Source organism: Anolis carolinensis, unplaced genomic scaffold (genome assembly GCF_035594765.1).
Source record: "Anolis carolinensis isolate JA03-04 unplaced genomic scaffold, rAnoCar3.1.pri scaffold_8, whole genome shotgun sequence".
NCBI classification, from domain to species: domain Eukaryota; kingdom Metazoa; phylum Chordata; class Lepidosauria; order Squamata; family Dactyloidae; genus Anolis; species Anolis carolinensis.
The window spans coordinates 13,302,520-13,319,686 of NW_026943819.1; the positions used below are offsets into that span (position 1 = coordinate 13,302,520).

At 44.2% G+C, this 17,167-nt stretch overlaps 1 pseudogene; it reads right to left on the reverse strand.

The window, feature by feature from the left end:
• Positions 1-9,709: 9,709 nt before the first annotated feature.
• On the reverse strand, positions 9,710-9,806 carry LOC134293564 (U6 spliceosomal RNA; annotated as a pseudogene).
• Between the last annotated feature and the right edge of the window lie 7,361 nt (positions 9,807-17,167).

The window sequence follows — 17,167 nt, forward strand, 5'->3', positions numbered from 1 at the left end:
TTGCGCCCTGCAGCGTATTCCGGTTTCCGCGACAGAGCATCTGCTTGTTTGGTCTGGGCTGGGGTTACATAATGAATTTGGAAGTTAAAACGTTCAAAGAATAAAGCCCAGCGTTGTTGCCTCTGATTAAGCTTGCGGGCAGTTCTTAGATGCTCCAGATTCCGATGATCAGTATGGACTTCAATGGGAAATTTGGCCCCTTCTAACCAATGCCTCCAGGTTTCAAAGGCTGCCTTTATGGCCAATAGTTCCTTTTCCCAAATGGTGTAATTTCTCTCTGGTGTGGTCAATTGACGGGAATAAAAGGCACAAGGATGAAGATGATCTCCCCCTGGTTGTAGGAGTACAGCCCCAATTGCCACATCGGAGGCGTCCGCCTGCACGACAAATGGGGTTTCAGGATCTGGGTGCTGAAGGATTGGCTGAGACGTGAATAATTTCTTTAGTTGCTGGAACCCTTTCTCTGCTTGATCTGTCCAGCGGAAGGGCTGTTTCCCACGGATGCAGCTGGTGATTGGGTCAGACCAGCGGGCAAAATCTGGAATGAACTTGCGGTAATAGTTCGCGAACCCCAAGAATCGTTGCACCTCTTTTTTGTTGGTTGGCGCCCGCCATTCCAATACTGCTGAAACCTTTGCCGGGTCCATGGAGAGCCCTAGTGGCGAGACGCGGTACCCCAGGAAATCTACCTCTTGTAGATCAAAAGCGCATTTTTCCAGCTTGGCATAAAGTCCATGATCCCGCAATCGTTGTAATACCATTCTGACGTGGTTCTCATGTTCTGATTGTGATCTAGAAAACACCAAAAAATCGTCCAGGTAGATGATCAAGAACCGATCTAGATAATCCTGAAAGATGTCATTGACAAAATGCTGGAACGTTGCGGGAGCTCCACATAATCCATAATTCATAACTCGGGACTCGAATAATCCGAATTTAGTCTGGAAGGCGGTCTTCCACTCGTCCCCTTCTCTGATGCGAACTAGATTATAAGCCCCCCGCAGATCCAGCTTGGTGTAGACCTTGGCTCCTCGAAGTCGGTCTAGTAGGTCCGAGATTAAGGGCAGGGGATAGCTGTTCCGCTTAGTGATATTGTTCAATGCTCTATAGTCCACCACCAAGCGTAAGTCCCCTGACTTCTTTTTCACAAACATCACTGGGGAGGCGGCTGGGGATTGAGAGGGTCTGATGAATCCCTTGCGAAGGTTTGTCTCTATAAACTCCCTGAGAGCTTCTTGCTCCGGTTCAGTCAGGGAGTAGAGATGTCCTCGCGGGATCGGGGCCCCCTCCACCAAGTCAATGGCACAGTCATAAGGTCTATGTGGGGGTAATCTCTCGGCTTCCTTTTCATTGAATACATCCCAATACTCTGAGTACTTCTTGGGCAAGGTGATAATGGGTTCAGTGTCTGTGGCATGGCAGACCTTGGCTACAAGGCAATGGTTTTGGCAATATTTTGAAGCAAACTGCAGTTCTCTGTTGGACCAGGAGATGCTTGGGTCGTGAAGTGTCAGCCATGGAATTCCCAAAATCACAGGGAAATGGGGAACCTCGGTAACAAAGAAGGAAATCTCTTCCATATGTTCCCTTATCCACATTCTGGTGGGTTCCGACCACTGGCTTACGGGACCCGTCTTGAGGGGGCGGCCATCGATGGCTTGCACCACACGGGCATTCTTGAAGTCATGATATTGTAATCCCAGAGAGTCGGCATACTCTCTATCAATGAAATTGTTGGTGGCTCCGGAGTCTATCATGGCATGGACCATGACGGGTCCTTTTTTTGCTGACCACAAGGTGACCACTAGAAGAAACAGGACCCCGGTTGGCGGCTCTTGAGTGGGTTTTTTGACCGGGTTGGCGAGCCTCTCTACGCCCGGTCGCTGGCTTCCCCCTGCGGCTGTGCACCAGCCGCCTCAGACGTCTTCGTCTCCGTGGAGGACGCCGCCGCCAGACGGGCGGCGGGCTTCCCTTTGGCTGGGCACTCTCTGGCGAAGTGGCCCCCGTTTCCGCAGTACCAACAGAGATTTAGGCGTTGGCGGCGGGCCTTCTCGGCGGCATCTAATCTGGGACGCACATTGCCCAACTGCATCGGCACCTCCTCGCTCCCTCTGGGGTATGGGGCTGGTGGCGGGGGGCTCCATACTGGACGCGGCTGAACGCCGGTGGGAGCGGGAGGTTTCACCCCAGCTCTACCGCTCTGGCCTCGGACCCATTGTTTTCTGTTGGCAAGCATGACTTCAGCTCGTAAACATTGATCAATGAGTGCTTCAAGAGAGTGGGGAGGATCCACCTTGGAGATTTCTTCCAGCATCTCAATGTTGAGACCCTCCCGAAATTGTCCTCTGAGGGCTACATCGTTCCAGCCGGTGTTGTGGGCCAGCACTCGGAACTCGGCTATGTACTGGGACAAGGGTCTGTCCCCTTGGGAGAGGCGCCGGAGTTTGTGGCCGGCTGCCTCCAAATTGTCCTCGATTCCCCAGGTCGCCTTAAGGTGGTCCAAGAAATGTTGCGCTGACCTTAGATGTGGGGAGACTTGGTCGAACAGTGCCGTCGCCCAGTTGGCCGCTGGCCCGTCCAAGAGACTGTATATCCACGCCACCTTGATGTCTTCTTGGGGAAACTCGGCAGCACGGGCCTCTAGATAAGCCTGGCATTGGCGACGGAAAACATGAACCTTAGAAGCTTCTCCAGAAAACTTGGTTGGCAACGCCATGGCCGGGAGACGGATTCCGCGCTCCTTCAAACCCCTTATTTCCCCATCCTGCGCATTGAGCTTGTCACGGATCCGGTCCACCTCATCCTTGTCGATGGTGTAGCTGATCGGTTGGCCCCCCGGCACGGTTCCGGTGGACATTCTGGCCTAGGTTAATTGGTGCTTAGGGTGGCGGAGTCAAACTGTCACGACCCAGGCAGCAGAGCACCAATAACCATACACAGAAGCCAGAATCTATCTAATATCTTTATTAAGGAAATATATAAAGTTAATAAAAGCAAGCGTATGAATTAGTCCAGGAGTAGACCTTTCAGGAAAGGTCAAAATTAGTCCAAGGAAACAATGTCCAATATGAAATATTAAGGTCCAAAGTTGTAATCCAATAACCGAAACACTCACTTGCCAAGCAAGTGAGGGGAGATGACAAGGTCCTTTAGTCCATGAACTTGAGCAAGGCTAGGAAATAACTTGATTCTTGGAACACAAGGCTTGATTCAAGGCAACAAGGAAACAAGGAGCAAGAATAGGATCCGTGGAATTACTTGGCGAGGTCCGGAAAACAAGGCAAGATCCGGAGAGTAAAACAAGGCTGGAAACGAAGGCTTGAAATCGGGAACAAGGCTTGAAACAGGAACGAGGCTTGGAAACGGAGTAGCTGTCCACACACGCTACTCCGGTAGCTGACGAATTGACTCCGCAAGATCCCTTTGTGGGTAAAACACCTAAATAGGGTCCCGTTTTCCCGCCAAAGAGCAGTTCTCTGGAGAACCAGAAACGAAAGCTATTCTCTGAGTCCAGATGTGTGACTCCTTAAAGTTTCCCATGGAAAGCAGACTTAATCAGCTGAATGCTTAGCAGCTATCCTCGCACTCCTGCGAGAGGCCGCTTGAACTCCCCTCTGTTGTTTACAAAACTCATGGCGAGAAAACGTAGGAGATTTAGGTTCAGGGCTTGTTTGACAGACTTCTGGAAGACAAATCTCTTGCAGGTGCAAGGTTTCCAAATCTGGCTGGGAAAGTTCCAATTCTGACTGAAACGGTGAAAAACCCAAGTTTTCCTCTTCATCTAGCACCACAGTGCCAGGAACGGGACTACATGGCCCATGACTCATCACAGGTTCCCTTGTCTGCTTATTTCTCTGCCTGACACTTTTTGACAATTATTCTAGTTTCTATATTATTCATTGTGGTATTACTGGGAATATAGTGGGATTCTGCATACATTTTTGGACTCCCCATATTCTGAGTATTTAAGCATTGTAACTGTGCAGTTGGGGCCCCTGATGGCACAGTGGATAAACCTCTGAGCTGCTGAACTTGCTGACTGAAAAGTCAGTAGTTCCTCAGTTAGCACCAGCTTTTGCCAACCTAGAAGTTTGAAAACATGCAAATGTGAGTAGAACAATAGGTACTGCTCCAGCGGGAAGGTAACGATGCTCCATGCAGTCATGCTGGCCACATAACCTTGGAGGTGTCTACGGACACTGCTGGCTCTTTGGCTTAGAAATGTAGATAAGCACCAACCCCCAGAGTTGACATGACTAGACTTAATGTCAGGGGAAAACCTTTACCTTTATATTTACCTTAACTGTGTGGTCACTAAAAATGCAGGATCCCTAAGAATGATTTTTGGGGCTGTCCTGAAGTTCACCAAAGTCACCAGACCATATTTTTAAACAAAGTTTTAAGCTAATTTGTGGTGGGGAGTTTTCTCTAAAACCTGAACAGCTTTATCTTAAACTAACTGGAAATGCATCAGCCTTGTTACTAGAACTCCCAATAACCACCAAAACACCTCCAAAAGAAACATCAGTCAAAATGTCAGCTGGAACTTACATCATGTAGGCCAAAACTCTGGGGACTCACAGGTTGGGAAACACTGCCCTATGGGATTAAGGATGGTCAGTCTCAACAGTTTGGAGGGCCTCATCATTACTTACCTTTTTTTTAGCATCCTAAGATACTAACGGGACAGTTCAGTGATGGATGAGAATGCTGCTGATCACACGACATCACTCAACTTCTGTTGATGCCCCATCCCCAACGTCATGCCTCATCCCCAACATTACTGAACTTCTGTTGATGCCCCATCCCCAGCTGGAGTGGAAGTGTTGTGGGACACATTCCACTCCAGACACGGGAAGATTCCCATTTTCAATTCAGCCAATTCAGCACCACTCCCCCCGTGTGATGGGGAAAGTGACATATAACTTGGTTGGTGAAACGATGGGGGGGGGGGATCGTCTGTGTGATGGGACACACACACAGGATGGTGGGTGTGGTCCTTAGGTCCAGACTTTCTCCAGTCCATTTTAAAATGGATGATGCTGTTGATATGCTTATCGACCGCATCATCAAAGTACTATTTCATTGATAGCAAAATCCTAGGAGAAATGCTATTTATCTAGAGAATGAATTTTGGAAGAAGAATACCATTTAGCCAGCAAAACAATAGCTACTACCAAAAAGCATGGACAAAAAAATGCTAACTGTTGTAGCTGTCAAACCCTTCCTGTGAAATATCTTGCATTTTTCAACTCAGAGGAATCTGCAGCTTCCTCGGATTGCAAGGGATCAATTGGCCATAGAAACATTGGCCTTCTCAACTGAAGAGCATTAGGAATGACACAACACAAAGCTTTTACAGGCAAAAAAGCCAAGCTATGAAGAACAGATGGACATTTGGTTCTCCTTTTTCTCAAATGGTAATCACTATTCTGCAAAACCCGTTGGCTCAGCTAGATTCAACAGAAAGACTGAATAAAGCCCTGCTCTACTTCAACAGTATTCGAGGAGAACCTTCTCCACATTAATTAGCTGTATTTACCAAAGAGAAGATATGTGTGTGCTCAAAGACTGCGAGCAATTGGCATCTCCTGGGAGAAAAATGTTGCCGACAAGTGCTGAAAGCAACATTTAAATGCAGCTCAGGGAAAACAGGCTGCACAGAAAAGCTGGGAAAGATCAGCTCCAATGAGACAGTCTTCTTCTTTGATCGAAAGACAGGTTCTAATTGTTCTCCGAAATGAGCTTGGAGTTGCTCCTGCCCTAGTCCCTCAGTGTTTAAGTGTGTCTGAAGACTATTTATAGAAAATTAAAGGGTTTTTTAAGAATGCAGAATGTGAGAAATATTTAAAGAAGTTGTTATCAGATGTCCGTTTGAATGGCTTAAGTGGAAACTTAATTGACATTTGGGTTGTGTCAAGAGTTTCTTTTTTTTCCAAAAGAAGGAGTGAGGGAATGAATGTGAGCATGCATGTATGTACCTTCAAGTCACCTTTTGTGATGATCAAAAGTGTACCAAATTGTTCTGTGTGCATTAATTCAACATTATTAACATTTGTTCTGCTTATATGTTTAGAATAGAGTTACTTACGAAGACAACACACACATGCATTTTATGATTGGGAGTAACTATTTAGGATGTACCTTTAGGAAAGGATGGCATTAGCATCAGATCATTTCTGGTTTCAGAAATTTTCAGCCTGAATACAGCAGTCTGGTTTCACAATGCAGGCACTGAATTTTGTGGCAAGACCAAGGAGAGTCACAGCCATCCTCACAACTTACTTAGCCAATTAACATATATGCCACAGATAACTGCTCAAGTACAAAACTGACAAATAATTGCTAGAGTTAGTGGGACAGATTATGGGAGGAAATGACAGCAGGCAATTGGGATGGGCAGTTGAAGTTTCAAAGGAGGGAAAGAGCAGTTCGTAATGAGCAAAAGGAGGAAGACAATAGAATGGAGTGATAGAGGGAGATTTGCCAGAATTTTGGCTGCTTTTCTTCCTTGTTCCCTTTGCGACCCCATGTTAAGCAACAGTTGAGCATCTGGAAGCTTTCTTGGATCCTTTCCTAGCTTTGTGACATCAAAATGATGGAGAGCAGACTGTGTAAAGTTCTGGTGGGACCACAAAGAAATGAAGGACACTGGAGATGGGGAGCACAATGGGGGAAATGAGAAGCAATAAATATATGAATTACTGTATAGAGATGGTAGCCACAGTAAGAACAGATCACGGAACAACAGACTGGTTCAAGATTGGGAAAGGAGTGCAGCAGGGATGCATACTTTCACCCTCCCTTTTCAACTTGTACACAGAACACATCATGTGACGTGCGGGGCTTGAGGAATCCAAGGCTGGAGTTAAAGTTGCTGGAAGAAACATTAACAACCTTAGGTATGCAGATGATACCACTCTGATGGACGAAAGTGAGGAAGAGCTGTGGAGCCTTATCACCAAGGGGAAAGAAGAAAGTGCAAAAGCTGGGTTGCAGTTAAACATCAAGAAAACCAAGATCATGGCAACCACACCTATTGATAACTGGCAAATAGAGGGAGAAGACGTGGAGGCAGTGACAGACTTTATATTTCTAGGCGCGAAGATCACTGCAGATGCAGACTGAAGCCAGGAAATCAGAAGACGTTTCCTTCTTGGGAGGAGAGCAATGGCCAACCTTGACAAAATAGTGAAGAGCAGAGACATCACACTGGCAACGAAGGTCCGCATAGTCAAAGCAATGGCATTCCCCATAGTAACCTATGGATGTGAGATCTGGACCATAAGGAAGGCTGAGCGAAGGAAGAGAGACACTTTTGAACTCTGGTGCTGGAGGAGAATCCTGAGAGTGTCTTGGACCTTGGCAAGAAGATCCAACCAGTCCATCCTCCAGGAAATAATGCCCAATGGCTGCTCACTGGAGGGAAGGATATTAGAGGCAAAGCTGAAGTATTTTGGCCACATCATGAGAAGACAGGAAAGCTTGGAGAAGAGAATGATGCTGGGGAAAATGGAAGGAAAAAGGAAGAGAGGCCGACCAAGGGCAAGATGGATGGACGGTATCCTTGAAGTTACTGGGTTGAACTTGAAGGAACTGGGGGCGGTGACAGCCGACAGGGAGCTCTGGCATGGACTGGTCCATGAGGTCACGAAGAGTTGGAAACAACTAAACGACTGAGCAGCATAGAGATGGTACTTTGAAATGAAATGGAATGGAAAAGGAGAGCAGACTGTAGACTGCCAGGATCCTTTCCCGACTTTCTCATCAGCCACACACTGCATGGCACTGGGAAGTGAGTCTATTTGAGGATTGGGTGCACCAAGAAAGGTGCTTCAGCTGGATTATCATAGCTGTAGATTTTGGATACTCAAAAATCCCCTTTCTCCACTTTTAATCTTTACATTTTCCAAAAAAAAATCTAACCAAGACATTGATATATTACCAATCACCTCAAATGATGCTGGAATGCATAAATAGGATTCTGGAGCTGATAAGTTTGGTCTGATTCAACAAGGTATTCTTTATGTTCTTGCATTCTTGAGAACAAATGAAGATGGCAACATACATACAGAGAGAGAGAGAGAGAGAGAGAGAGAGAGAGAGAGAGAGAGAGAGAGAGAGATCAGTTAGACATGATGCAGCACAGTGATATTAATTTTCACAACTCACAGCATGAATTGAGCTCTAGAACACACACAAATATCCCTTATATAAAAATGTATAACAATTTAATTAATTTAAAAAGTCTTTAAAATGTTTTGCTTTCATTTTAAGAAACCTAAATCTCTAAACTAAACAATTGGTGGAGCATATTTATTTTGCTGATTAACTTTTTCTATGAGTCTTTGGAGAGAAGGTGGTCCCAGAACCTTTCTGAAGTTGCATTTCATCTCTGGTTTAAATTGAAAAGCTTGCAATTGCACAACATTGCTTGTACTGTGCATCCGACTGATAAATTTTGCTTCAGATGATAAGGATACATTATTGGAGTACACTGGGCTAACCGTTGGTGTATGCAGAGTTCTCTCTGGGCATTAAAAATCAAGAGTTGGCCTTGATTGCTTTGGACAGTTACCAAATTTCTAAGTACATAATCTAAAAATTGGTCAGTGAAAAAAGAACTATTGAACTCATTTCTGCAGTTGAGTGTCCACATAATTCTGTGGGGATACTGCTAAGGATGAAAATTCTCATAAAATGCCAGAATGATTGGGGACATACAGGAGAGAGAAACAGAATGGCAGTAATCAGACGCAGTAAGGGGGAAAATGCCTCTGATGTGGGCACCTGCTTAAAAAGTTTTCAAAACAGTAGCAAAACTTATACCATGACTTCTGGACAGCAGCTTTCTACCCAACGGATTGAAGATTTTGTCCATAACTGCTCAGAAAATATCCTAAACCACTATAGGGCAATAAAAAACAGATTTTTTAAAAACCTAAGTAGCATTTGCACCAAACTTTGGGCAAGACCTACATGCAAAATGAACGTGTAGCATCTTTGAAACTACCATATATACTCAAGTATAAGTTGACCTGAATATAAGCCGAGGCACCTAATTTTACCACAAAAAAACTGGGAAAACATTGACTCCAGTATAAACCGAGATACCAATAAAATTACATTAATTGAGGCATCAGTAGTTTAAATGTTTTTGAATCTTCACATCAAACTGTAATTTAAGATATGACTGTTCAACTCTGATTAAATCATTATTTTCATCTTCTTCAATGTAAATGTGCTTATGTATCCTTTTAATAATACAGTAGAGTCTCACTTATCCAACATAAATGGGCCGGCAAAACGTTGGATAAGCGAATATGTTGGATAATAAGGAGGGATTAAGGAAAAGCCTATTACACATCAAATTAGGCTATGATTTTACAAATTAAGCACCAAAACATCATGCTTAACAACAAATTTGACAGAAAAAGTAGTTCAATATGCAGTAATGCTATGTAGTAATTACTGTATTTATTTATTTTATTTATTTATTTCCAATATTTCTATCCCGCCCTTCTCACCCGAAGGGACTCAGGCAACAATTGGCAACAATTCAATGCCGACACATCATTAAAACAAACAGCATATAAAATCTATTACAAATAGTTAAATACAGTATAAAATATAAAACATATGGTTAAAATCCATTCATCCAATATCCTTGTGCTTTACCCATACATCAGTCTGGGTCGTCTTTGTCGTTAAAAATATGGAATGCTTCATGAATTTGCGTGTCATCCTTGCGCAGGGGCCATGCTAATCTTCTCTGACGAATTTAGCACCAAATATCATGATGGATTGAAAACATTGACTACAAAAATGTGTTGGATAATCCAGAACGTTGGATAAGTGAGACTCTGCTGTAATAGAGTGAAATAATAAATGTAATAATAATAATAAAAATAGTAATAATAATAAATGCAGTAAAATAATAAATGTAATAATAAATAGAGTAAAATAATTAATGTATTAATAACAATAAAAATAGAGTAAAATAAATGTAAAAGTAACAACAATAATAGAGAAAAATAATAAATGTAATAATAATAATTAATAGAATAAAATAATAAATGTGACAATACCAATAATAATAGAGAAAAATAATAAATATACCATATATACTTGAGTATAAGCTGACCTGAATATAAGGCCACCAGGACCCTCACCTGAGTATAAGCCGAGGAGGTTTTTTTTCAATCCTAAAAAAGGGCTGAACTAGGCTTATACTCTAGTATATACAGTAACTTAAAGAAAATTAGCGGCATAAGCCATGTCAGCAGCCAAAGGATTTGACTGGGGGTAAGCAATTGAAGACCCCATGAAGACCCATATTAACGTATTGACTGGTGTTTTACACCAGTCTCGGCAGGAGGGAAGGGTCTGGGCAGAAGGTTAAGCAACTGGCCCCTTCCTCCTGCTTCAGGTCTTCATCCAGCGACCTGACCACCCACCCTTGGCACAATATGAGTGAATTCTGGTTGCCTTAGTGGGCCATGTAGGAAGTTTTTCCCTCACCTAAAGAGAGTGTTGTTTTTTTTCACCTACCCCATATTGTGTCAGAGGTAGGAGTTTAATTGGGTGGTGCTATTAATTAAGTCCATCCATCTTGCCGTGGTGAGGGGGCTTGTGTGTTCCGATGAACCTGTGGGCACAACCACTGGAGTGATGCACTCCCAGGAGTGGCCGCAGGGGAGGTTCCAGACCAAGCACAATCCGAAGACCCAAAGACCTCAATGGCGGAGCAGGCGGAGGATAATATGGTACATGTTACAACGGCTGTGAAGGCGGAAGAAGGCTGCAACAGACTGAGAAGCCACTTTCGTTGTGTTAACCACACCACTGCTGGAACCTCACTCTGTGAAGACTGTGTGTTGACCGGCCATGCACCGATCTCCACACATTAAAAAAAATCACGCACAGGCGTCTTCCAACAAAAATAAAAACAAACCTACAAAAGGGTGATCAGCGAGTGGCGACGGGGACAGGACTGTGAAATCTGGAAGCCCCTAGTCACAGACTGGCACATGGGCAGTAGATATGGACTCAGTCGTTCTACCTCAAGGACCGAGGCAGTTGAGTAGTCCGGCAGCTGTATCCATGACTGAGCAGCCCTTTTTAGGATCCGCTCTGATCACCCCACATGGGGAAGGGGCTAGAAAAGGTGCCCTAAACATAGTCTGCCTCTCCTACCCTGACTGGACTGCCGCGTCCAGAGGGGTCACCACTCTGCGGCCAAAAAAGAAAAATGAACTTTGGAACATGGAATGTACGGACATTGCTAGATAACACTGACAGCGAACGCCCCGAACGCAGGACTGCTATCATTGCAAGGGAGCTGGGATGCTTTAAGATCAACATAGCAGCCCTTCAGGAGACCCGGAGAGCAGGAGAGGGACAGCTGAAGGAAGAAAAGGGAGGCTACACCTTCTTCTGGAAGGGACTGCCTGAAGAAGAGCGAAGAATACACGGAGTTGGCTTTGCAATCAGAAACGACCTGGTGAAGCACCTGACTGAAGCACCCACTGGCATCAATGAACGACTCTCAACCCTCCGAATTAACCTTGCCAAAAACCAACAGGCAACCATCATATGCGCCTATGCACCAACTCTAGATGCTGACGAAGACATCAAGGGAAATTTTAATGTCAGCTGGATACCATCCTATCGGAAATACCTAAGGAGGACAAAATCATCCTCCTGGGGGACTTTAATGCAAGAGTCGGAAGGGACTCTGACCTGTGGCCAGGGATCATAGGAAAAGACGGGGTCGGAAACAGCAACTTGAATGGCATCTTGCTTCTCACCAAATGCGGAGAGCACAACCTTGTCATCACCAACACGCTCTTCCGCCAGAAAAACAAGCTCAAGACATCATGGAAGCACCCTCGGTCAAAGCATTGGCACCTCTTGGACTATGTTATTACACGTGCCACAGACCACCGCGATGTGCTTCTCACAAGAGCCATGACAGGTACTGATGACTGCTGGACAGACCACAGGTTAATCCGATTCACGTTGGCTATCAAGATTGTCCCCAAACGCAGACTCCAAGGAAGAAAAACAAGGCGCAAAATGAACACCCAAGCCCTTCAGGAGCCCTCCAAACGAGCCCTTCTCCAAACAACACTCAAAGATCATCTACCCACAGAACACCCCGAAAATGTTGAGGAACATTGGAACAAACTGAAGACCTCCATCATCACAGCCTGCGAAGAAAGCATTGGATACCTAACGAAGAAACATCAAGACTGGTTTGATGATAACGACAAAGAGATCCAACAGCTGATTGATAACAAAAGGAAAGCCTTCCAAACATGGCAGAGAGACACCAACTGTGCTGCCAAGAAAAAGATCTATGCCAGTGCAAAAGCTGAGGTCCAAAGAAGGACCAGAGAACTCAAGAACATCTGGTGGACAAAGAAGGCTGAAGAAATCCAACACCTTGCAGATACCCATGACGCTCAGGGATTTTTCAAAGCCACAAAGATCATCTATGGACCAAGAAACCATGGCATACAGCCTCTACGCTCATCAGATGGAACCAAAATTCTGAAGGACAAAACATCAATTGCACTACGTTGGAAAGAGCACTACCAGAACCTGCTGAATCGCATCTCCAATGTGGCCGAAGCGACCCTCTCACAAATCCCGCAACAACAAACCAGGGATGAGCTTGCAGCACTGCCTAGTTTGGAAGAAGTCAGCAATGCCATCAGCCAACAAAAAAACAACAAAGCCAGCGGACCTGATGGGATTCCTGCTGAAATCTTCAAAGAGGGTGGACCTGAGCTGATACAACAACTCCACCAGCTCATTGAAAAGGTGTGGATGACCGAGAAAATCCCAGCAGACTTCATGGATGCCACCATCATCACCCTTTTCAAGAAAGGGGACAGAACAGACTGCGGGAACTATCGTGGTATCTCCCTTCTAACCTCCGCCAGGAAAATCCTTGCAAGAATCCTTGCAAACCGCCTTCTCCCTGTCTCAGAAGACACCCTCCCAGAATCCCAGAATGGCTTCCGCCCCTCCAGAGGAACAGTGGACATGATCTTCACTGCACGACAGCTCCAAGAAAAATGCAGGGAACAAAACCAACCTCTGTACATGGCATTCATTGACCTTGCAAAGGCATTCGACACAGTGAATCACAGCGCTCTCTGGACCATCCTCCAAAAAATCGGGTGCCCTGACAAATTTGTGAACATCCTGCGGCTCCTCCATGATGACATGATGGCAACAGTCTTGGACAGCAACGGCTCCCAAAGTGACCCATTTAAGGTGGAATCAGGTGTCAAGCAGGGATGTGTTATTCCCCCCACCTTATTTTCCATCTTCATCGCTATGATACTTCACCTTGTTGATGGGAAGCTTCCCACCGGAGTGGAAATCATCTATCGGACAGATGGCAAGCTATTTAACCTCAGCAGACTGAAAGCCAAAACCAAGGTCACCACAACATCTGTTATAGAACTCCAATATGCTGATGACAACGTCGTCTGTGCGCTTTCAGAAGAAGACCTACAAGCCACTCTCAACACCTTCGCAGAAGCATACGAGAAGCTCGGCCTCTCACTGAACATCGAGAAAACCATAGTGTTCTTCCAACAGGCACCAGCTAATCCCTCTGCAATGCCAGGAATACAGCTTAACGCTGTAACATTAGAAAACGTTGACCATTTCCGCTACCTTGGCAGCCACCTCTCCACTAAAGTTAACATCGACACTGAAATACAACACCGCCTGAGCTCTGCGAGTGCAGCATTTTTCATTATGAAGCAGAGAGTGTTTGATGACCGGGACATCCGTAGAGATACCAAGGTGCTTGTTTATAAAGCCATTGTCCTCCCAACCCTGCTCTACGCCTGCGAAACGTGAACTGTCAACAGACGTCACACCAAACTCCTGGAGCGTTTCCATCAGCGTTGCCTCAGGAAAATCCTGCAAATCTCTTGGGAAGACAGGCGGACAAATGTCAGCGTGCTTGAGGAAGCAAAGACCACCAGCATTGAAGCGATGCTCCTACGCCATCAACTCCGCTGGACTGGCCACGTTGTCCGAATGCCCGATCACCGTCTCCCAAAGCAGCTCCTCTACTCCGAACTCAAGAATGGGAAACGGAATGTTGGTGGGCAGGAAAAGAGATTTAAAGATGGGCTCAAAGCCAACCTTAAAAACTGTGGCATAGACACTGAGAACTGGGAAGCCCTGGCCCTTGAGCGCTCCAATTGGAGGTCAGCTGTAACCAGCAGTGCTGCGGAGTTTGAAGAGGCACGAACGGAGGGCTTAAGGGAGAAACGTGCCAAGAGGAAGGAGCGTCAAGCTAACCTCGACCGGGACCGCCTTCCACCTGGAAACCAATGTCCTCACTGCGGGAGAATATGCGGGTCAAGAATCGGTCTCTTCAGCCACCTAAGAACCCACCCCCAAGACACCAAGGATGGAAGACTATCGTCCTCGAACTACGAGGGATCGCCTAAGTAAGTAATTAATTAAGTTTCCTATGGCAGGAACTGGGTTGGTGTTCACCTTGGCACCCTCTATATAGGGGGCGAAGGGATATATCTGGGATTGTCCTGTCATGTTTTGGGGCTTGGGGGCACATTGGAATTTTTCCCTTTGGGGGTGGACAAGAGGGTTTCCGCTTTCTCTTATAAAGTTTTGGTACCGGGAGTGATTGCAGTCTATAAATCTTTATACTCTCTAAGTTACTACTCTGTGTTTACACACGCCTCTTGTAATGGTTGTGTAGATGGTAATAAATTGTTTGAAATGGAGCCATTAGTTCTTGAGTGTCTCAGGTAGGCATAATTAATCTTAATTTTAATCTTTTTATTCTGTACTTGCACAACTACCAAGGAGTGGGTTGGTAGGCTAGTAGGCCAGGATGCCTTGTTTTTACATGATTTTACTGTTTTACATGATTTTACTGTATGTATAGGTAAGGGTGTACGTTTTGTATGTTTTACATGTTTTGATATGGTCAAAACTGACTAATCAATAAAGAGTTGTTGTACTCTGTAAGTTACAGCTGTGTGCCACTACAGCTGACTGAATTTGGTCATCAGTTGTATTATTATTTGTATTATTGTTGTTAACATTATTATGTATATGATGCTCTAATATACATATTGTGTTCTATGCTTTGAACCTTTATCGTGGTGCATATTTTTGTTTAGATATTGTTTAGAATAGACAGCTGTGTTTAGTTATTATTAAAAACATCAAAATATCCGGGCGTCCCCTGGTCAACGTCCTTGCAGACAGCCAATTCTCTCACACCAGAAGCGACTTGCAGTTTCTCGAGTCACTCCTGACACACACAAAAAGAACTTCAGACTCTCTTTGTTCACATTTGGGTCAGTGTTCTGCTCAGCATCAGCCTGTCTCTGTTCCCAGTAAGATACAGAGACATTCACAGCTTTCTGCCTCTTCTATGTCATTTTCTATATGTTCTACTCTTTAAGGTAAAGGTAAAGGTTTCCCCTGACGTTAAGTCCAGTTGTGTTCAACTCTGGGGATTGGTGCTCATCTCCATTTCTAAGCCGAAGAGCTAGCGTTGTCTGTAGACACCTCCAAGGTCATGTGGCCAGCATGACTGCATGGAGCGCCATTACCTTCCCACCAGAGCGGTACCTATTGATCTACCCACATTTACATGTTTTCGAACTGCTAGGTTGGCAGAAGCTGGAGCTAACAGTGGGCGCTCACTCCACTCCCTGGATTCAAATCTGCAACCTTTCAGTCTGCAAGTTCAGCAGCTCAACGGTTTAACACACTGCGCCACTGCAATGTACTCAATACTCTATAGTTATATTTTCAGGCCGTAAAGTTGGATGCCATTAGAGTCTGGCCTATAATAGGGGGAAAAATAATCACAGGCTGGACTTAGAATCTTGGGAATCCTTGTAAAGCTCTCATCTTTCAGTTCGATTCCCATGTAAGAACATGTCACTGAGATGCTTCCTTGCTGGAATCAATAGCTATTTCCAAAATTCATGTCCATTGTTTTATTTCTCTGAACCTTGTGACCTTTCCTAGAGTTCTATGTCACTTACTTACTGTAGGGACATAAATCTTGACTTATCCTCAATTGTTTTCCTCTTGGCATCTTCCCTCTTTCTCTGAGCATAATTCATGAATAAAAGAGCTATAAATAAATACTGCTTAATTACAATAGTTCTTTTGCAGGAGGTGGGGAACGAGATTTTACATGTGGAAATATGCAAAATCTTTGCTGGTAACAAAATTGGGGAAAAAGCAAATTAATGTAATGGCTGTCATTATAATTTTAATTTAACCACTGAGGTTTGTGTGCCAGCAACATCAGAACTCTTATATTTGCAAATTGCACAATTAGATGCAGTAAATTCAGTCTCTGTTGAATTCAGTATATCAATCTGGCTGTTACCTTAGATCATCACATCATCCCTGCTAAAAAGCCCAACAGTATTAGTCTTTAGTCATTAGCAGGGGTCCCCAAACTAAGGCCCGGGGGCCGGATGCAGCCCTCCGATGTCATTTACCTGGCCCCCGCCCTCAGTTTTATAATATAATATATTGTATATACATATAATATTGATAATAATATTATAATGTAATACAATATAACACTAATAATAATACCATATAATAATATTAATTATATATTCTATATTACATATAATATTACTAATAATATAACAGTATTGTGGTATAGTTCAATATAGTAATATATAATGCTAATATTGTGCTATGCTAATAATATAATATATTGTATGTACATATAATTTGTAAGCCACTCTGAGTCCCCTTTGGGGTGAGAAGGGTGTGATACAAATGTAGTAAATAAATGCAGTAAATAATAAATAAATAAATAAATTTTAGACTTAGGCTCACCCAAAGTCTGAAATGACTTGAAGGCACACAACAACAACAACAACAACAACAACCCTAATTAACTTGACTATCTCATTGGCCAGAAGCAGGAGCACACTTCCCATTGAAATCCTGATCAATGTATTTTGGTTAAAATTGTTTTTATTTTTAAATATTGTATTGTTCTTGTTGTTGTTGTTGTCATTGTTGTTTTTGCACTACAAATAAGACATGTGCAGTGTGCATCGGAATTTGTTTGTATTTCTTTTTCAAATGATAATCCGGCCCCTCAACAGTCTGAAGG